The sequence below is a fragment of the Alligator mississippiensis genome, chromosome 11 (genome assembly GCF_030867095.1).
Source record: "Alligator mississippiensis isolate rAllMis1 chromosome 11, rAllMis1, whole genome shotgun sequence".
Lineage (NCBI taxonomy): Eukaryota > Metazoa > Chordata > Crocodylia > Alligatoridae > Alligator > Alligator mississippiensis.
Genome location: NC_081834.1, coordinates 18,976,954 through 18,982,953, shown reverse-complemented (window position 1 = coordinate 18,982,953; position 6,000 = coordinate 18,976,954).

Below are 6,000 nucleotides of genomic sequence, written 5' to 3'. Positions count from 1 at the left end.
CATAAATCAGGACAAAAATATTTTTAAAATAAAATTAAAATGTTATACTAGGTGTTTGATTTTTAGTGTACAATTTGTTTTTCATCTATAATTTGTTAAAATTATATCTTCTGAATGATGTTCTGTGTGTGGCTTTCAACAACTCATCAAAACTCATTAAATGGCCTTCCAGCCAAAGTAATCACCTGCGCTTGAGCTAACCCATCCTCCTGGGTTGAAGGCTATTGGCTGCAGAAAACTAGCAGGCAGGTATTTCTCCTGTTATATTGCTGCTTAAAAAACATTAAACACAGGCATAAACATTACAAGACATTTTCCCCCATAAAAAGGAGGAGTAAAGTAAGAGATTGGCTATGAAACGAGCTTCCCTTTTCCCTTCTCCCACACTCCTCCTTACTGTACTACCCATTGTTATCTCTCTTTCTTGTTCAGGCCAGTTCTGCTCTGGACCTGGCAGAGGGGCTCACAGCTGTACAGTAAGGTTAATAAAATAGCTGTAATTATCAACTACCTGAGAAAAGAAGGAACAAACACATTGAGACAACACCTCCTTATCATCTGAATGGAACAGACCAAGTCAGACAATTCTGGGTAATGCTGTGAGATAGTGTGAAAGTTTTTCTTGGGTAAAAGATGCAATACACAGTTTGAGTAAATAATTTATTTTGTCAAATATCTATCTATCTGCTTTGCTTTTATTATATTTGTAAATGTGAATGGGGATAAAAGTGAACCAGAAAGTACATTTTCAGGTGTCATATAAAAATGTGTTAAGTGACCAACTTTTGGGGAGCAAAATCCAAGATGTGGTCAGGGACTCTCCACAGATGTCCAGAACTGGAAGACATTTTGCACCTTTTTTGATTCCAGCTTCTCAGCTACCTCTTGAACTGGAAGCAGCAGATCTAAGTTCCTATTGTACCGTACAGCAATGTGCTGTGTTCCCTCAGCAGATATGCAGGATACTTCTGTGGTTTTATGGGGACATTTTCCTTTTCATGGGTAATTCTTTAGGGCTACCAGGACATATGAAATTTGGGAGTGCCCTGGGAAATTTGGCGTGACTTGTCACTTTGCCTGTGGCAATAGATTGTAGTCTTTGCTGCATAGCATCTGCTCTATGACACAGTCCAAGTTTCCTAAGTTTTTATTTTGGCTCTAGAAACAACCTTCCTGCTGCCCTGGAATTTGCCCAAAGTTCTGTGTCAGTTTTTCTAACTAATACATATTTGATGATGTACAGGAAGTCCACCTTCATTCTTGATACAATATATCAATTTACAAAATGCACTATGGTTAGGTAGTCATGCAGTCATTCCATGTGAAGAATTCCTGCTGATGTTCAAATTTTGTTGGCTGGAGTGACTGAAAGAGACAGTGGAACTGGGATTGTTTAGTGGATCAAAATAATTATTAAGCACTTTCAATTTAAAACTATATTTCATAAGGGAAAAATATAATATTTTGGAGGGACAGATTATAAGTGGCATGTAAATCAGTGTTGGGATAGCAAAACAATTAGCCTGTTATTATTTAAATATCTGTGTACTAATTTTATTTGTCAAAAACAATAGTGTTTAAGCAGTAAACCGCTATAGGGTATATGTTCTTAGTCCCTCGGCTGTTTGCATTTGTTTTTAAGCATTAAAATGTACTTGAGATGTTTTCATGGCTTATCAAAGTAAACCTTGTGCTTCTATGTTGTGTTGGATGCCCCTATTGTTTTGAATGGGCTATTAAATTCAGGTTTAAATATTTAAAAACATAGACTTTAATAATATAAGCTTCAGTCCTGAAAATACCTAACATAATATAAAGTATCTAGAGCAAGACCCCCCCCCAAAAAGAAAAAAACCAAAAAAAAACAAAAAAAACCCCACCTCCCCAAAGACAAAGGGAACACACCCAACCTAATTTTACAGCAGAAGGCACTGACCAAGTCTTGTTCATAGCCAGATGTTTGCATGTGCAAAAAAGGAAACTGCTCCCATACTCTTGGCAGGTGCTGGTTTTCTATATGCAGATGTAGGTAGTTGGGGACATGCCCCCTACATTCTTGCATGAGACTTTGGCCTGAATGTCCTTAGATTTTAAGCAATACTTCATAAGCCCCTAGTAGACCTGACTGTATGGCAGATCATGGGAAGAATCTGTCAGAAAAATGTAGGAGAGTGGAGCATTGATACCTTGTGTCCTGCAGGAAGAGGGATGGGCAGTTATATATGTACTGAAACAAGTGTATGTACATTTGCAGGCCACCAACATTACCTTACTAAATACCATACATATCCCCTCCTACTAGCATAGGTGTGACCAGCTGCACTGCAAAGCCAAAATTGAATTGCTAGGTCCACATTCCTGCTGTATTCATTCATGAAGTGGTAGGATTTTTCAGTGGCATAACTAGGATGGAGCAAATGGGGCAACCACCCTTGGTGCCACCTGCAGGGGAGGGAGGTGGAGGCCAAAAAAAGCGGCTGTGGCCAGGAGCTGCACAATTGCAATCACAGCAGTAGTCAGAATTTGTTACTGTCCGAGTGTCTAAGACATCTGGATGTGTCCTTACACTGCTGGGACTTTTGGTAAAAGTCTCTGCATGGTATATTAAGGGATAATTTTTCTGTCCTTGTGGAAGAATTGTGTGAGGGCACTAGAAGAATGTAGTCCTTGTGTGCTGTAGTTTGTATTGACACTGCAAAATGTGGGCATTTCCTTCCTGAGGATATGTGCTACTTGGGGTATACAGTTAAATAAGCTGTGATGTACACACCACATCACATCACCACATTATGAATTCATCACACTTGTGAAAGAATATTTGTGCAGATAGGAAGTGGGTTAGATACAGCCCTTGAGTTCTCTCTCAAGTGAAGACTTACTCAGGTAGCACTCTAACAGCTACTACCAGTTCCCCCCAGGTTAAAACTCTTTCTGCAGGTAGACCTCATGGCCCTGATCCTTCTTGGATTCGTTTAGGTGCTTAAGTATGAAAGTAGTCTCATCACTTTGACTTAAACTTGAACATTAAATGCTTGCAAGACTGGAGCTTAAATCAGTTGCAGGTTGGAGTTTATTTTGCAACAGTTAAGGCAGAAATGGCAACTAAATTTATGTACTGGTATTGTTCTCGATTTTTGCATGTAATTTCTTTCAGATATTATAACTTACTATTCAAACACCTCCAAAAATGTCTTTCTCTGAAGGAGTTTGAAAAGCTAATTACTTTTTTCCCCTTAAGGCAGCAGTTTTCAAACTTTTTTCCTGATCTCCACTTTGAGTTACAATTTTGTTCATACATGCCCCCACCAATCCCTCTCCCCTACTACAGCTGAATGAGACCTGAGCAGGAGTGGACGTGGGCTGCACACTGCGAGCTCGGGGCTCCCTGCCCTGCTACCCTGACCTCAGGAGCCCTCCACCCATTGTGTGCCTACTGCCCACCCAGAAGCAGCAGGGAGCACAACTCCACACCACTGCGACCCCCACTGCTGACAGGCAGGCAGGTGGCACCTTGCCATGGTGGCACAGACAGCATGGGGCCCCCAGGGGAGAACAGCAGGGTGGGAAGTCCCAAGCTCACAGTGGGCAGCCCATACCTGCCCCTGGCCCATGCACACATCTGAGGGGGTACATGCCCTCTGCCCCCTGGACAAGCAACACACAGCAACATCCCACTCCCCACCCTGGTTGGGCAGCATGCCCAGCCCCTGCCCCACTCCCTCATTCACTGTGAGAGCCGTGATCTGCCCCACTTCCACCTGCCCTCTACACCCTCCCCGCTATAGACTTATCTGCAGGGAGCTGCTCTCCATGCTGCCCCGCTGTATTTCCCAGCCACATTTCCTGGCCACGTGTATGTGTGTGGGCACGCACATGCACATGGCACCCCCTGTGTCCCGCTCCTGGCAGCCCCTTGCAGGCTGGAATGCACCAGCCTGCAAGGGGACACCTGCCATTTCCTGACCCTTGCAGACCTTGATGCCCCACCCTGTTTCTGTGCACCCCCCAGGGGGGCATGCCCCACAGTTTGAAAACTGTTGCCTTGACGTATGTTGATATAAGACAGATGCTACTAAGCCTTTGGGAACCTCTTGAGAATGAAGTAATCTAATCCAGGACATCAGGAGGTCATCTAATTCGCCCCCTGCTCAAGGCAGGACCACCCCTGTCTAAACCATTGTAGGCAAGTGTTTGTCTAACTTGTTCTTAAAACCTTTAGGAATAATCCTCAAACATATATACCAGGCACAATTCCTGAACATCAAAACACCCTTAAATTTGCCACAGGTAAAGCAGGAGGATGACGGCACTGTCTATGACAGGGGTGGGCAAAATGCAGCTTGCAAGGCCATTCTGTCTGGCCTGCGGGGCCCCTAAAAAAATTAGAAAATTAATATTTATCTGCCCTTAGTTCGTGTCAAAAACAACAGGAACCAAGGGCAGTAGGACCCAGGGGAAGCCCAGCAGGATCCCACAACAGGGTCTGTCTGGCCCTGCCCCCCCAGTCAGAAGCCCCACCAGGGGCTTCTGGCCTGGGACCATGTGACTGCTCCGGCCAGAACTGCAGGTAAGGGGGGGAGGGCAGGGAGGCAGGGAAGGAGCCCGGGAAAAGCTGAGCAGGTTGGGGGGAAGCTGCCCCTCCCCCACCCTGTGGCTGGCACCTGCTCCAGACAGGCTGGCTCCTGTGCCTGCTCCAGACAGCCCTGTGTGGGCTGTGAGTGGCTGCAGCAGGGAGCGCCGGCCATGGGGTGGGCAAGGGGCCGCTTTTCCCCATGCTCAGCACCAGCTTCTTCCCTGCTGGCAAGCAGGGGGTCGGGGCTGTGCGCTGCCCCCCACCTGTACCATGGGGCTGGAGGCATACTGGGAGTGATCAGGTGCAGGAGCCAGTGGGAGCCAGCAGGAGCATGGGGTGCGCACTGGTGTCCTGGGGCCAGTGCCAGCAGGGTCCAGAGCAGGGTGGCAGGAGCGTAGGGTCCCAGCTGGCAGGGGCTCTATGGAGCCAGGCCAGCTCCCCCCTCTCCCTGCTGCTGCAGCCCAGCCTGGCTCCACAGACCCCTGCCAGCCTGCGCCCTGCTCTGGGCCAGGGGCATTGGTCCCAAGACACTGGGACACTGGTCCCAAGATGGTGACCAGGGGGCGGGGCACCTATCAGGGGGCAGGGCCACCCATGCTGCCCTTGACAACCTGCCAAAACTGGGTAAGCGGCCCTCCGCTCAAAATAATTGTCCGCCCCTAGTCTATGACCTGCCACTGCAAAAACAGGAAGTAATTTGTTAAAGTATGCTCAGGAGGTCCTAGGAAAAGGACCATGCCTCAGAGAAGAAGACAAAAACCTGCACAGTTCAATCTGATCATAGGGTAATATTCCTTCCAGCCCCCAAATGTAGCAATCAGTCTGACCCTGAACAGAGGTTTAAGTCTCAGCATAAGCATGAGCACATCCCAGTTAAAATCCTAACCCTTACCATCATCCTACACCCAATATTTCTGAGGGAGGTGGGAAAGACAATTTTTGGAGTAGCAGACAGGAGGTGGGAAAAAATTACTTCTTTCTCTCTCGTGGCAAATAGCAAAGCCCAGAAGCACGAGAGAGAACCAGGTACCCTTGACTCTGCACAGCAACCTAGGGACTGCAAAATCAGCTCCACATGTCATACAGCCTGACTGTAGAGCCAGAACTCCATTTTCTACTGTCTTATCTCCTCCATAAATGTATCTCAGGTCCTTTTAGTCTTCTTCACAACCAGCTGGGTTATGAAAGCTCTGCTTTGTTCTCCTGCTGACCATAATCCTCTCCTATTTCCACCTGCAGGTCATCTTCTCATGTTATTTGAGTGATGCCCTGGGAGGTCTGCAAGGTGTCTGTTGAGAGAATCTCCTGGGCCTTCCAAGTATTGATTTTCACAGCATGCTCCAGGTATTGCAACTCCTAAATCAGCCCTGACCAGTGCTTATTCAACCTCTTCTTGAAAACCTCCAATGAAGGAAATTCTACAACTT